Source organism: Lactuca virosa, chromosome 8 (genome assembly GCF_052849685.1).
Source record: "Lactuca virosa cultivar CGN04683 chromosome 8, Lactuca_virosa_CGN04683_v6, whole genome shotgun sequence".
In the NCBI taxonomy this organism is placed as follows: Eukaryota; Viridiplantae; Streptophyta; class Magnoliopsida; order Asterales; family Asteraceae; genus Lactuca; species Lactuca virosa.
The window spans coordinates 137,435,892-137,436,565 of record NC_136433.1 but is presented as its reverse complement, the minus strand read 5'-3'; the positions used below and the strand labels follow the sequence as shown (position 1 = coordinate 137,436,565).

Below are 674 nucleotides of genomic sequence, written 5' to 3'. Positions count from 1 at the left end.
CAAATAAATGTTAAACCATTTTTAGTAGCATTACTTGGTCTAGTGTCATGTTATTTCATGTTGATAGATATTATAAAACATACCTATATACCACTCCAATGTTAGGAGTTAATATCTGAATCTTTTGCACCTGAAGTCAACATAATTGGATTTTAGAATCGAAGATGAACCTAACCCAATACAAAACCTTATTTTTTTAAGAAAAAATCCAGAGTATCATCTCTGATTTAAAGACTTGATCATAAACATATCATTCTTCTACAACCAGTACACTTATCTCTCCCTTCTCCAGAAGGTCATAAAATACCCTTGTTTTTCTTTGCTCATTCCAGTGATGCGTTTTCCACAAACCACCACAAGCTAACCCAAGCACTGATCCAATGATTAACTCCTTGACCACACTTGGGCCTTTCAACACTGGATGAGCAACCCTAGCAGCAACCATGGTTAATTCTATAATCAAAACCCAACAAACATGAATATCAGTAAATCTTCCCATGACCTTAAAGAAACTGTTGCCCATATAAATATGAGTATATGACAATAAACCAATAAACATACATGTCTAGAAATGAGGCAAATGTTACTTATATACACGCACACAAACCTTCACAAGCAACTCTAACTCATGGATTTTAAAATGAATCAGATTAATAAAAGATCAGTTCACTATA

General features: G+C 33.5%; 1 pseudogene; it reads right to left on the bottom strand.

Annotated features, from left to right (window-relative positions):
- Window positions 1-250: 250 nt before the first annotated feature.
- On the bottom strand, window positions 251-450 carry LOC145134496 (cytochrome c oxidase subunit 5C-1 pseudogene; annotated as a pseudogene).
- Window positions 451-674: the final 224 nt, after the last annotated feature.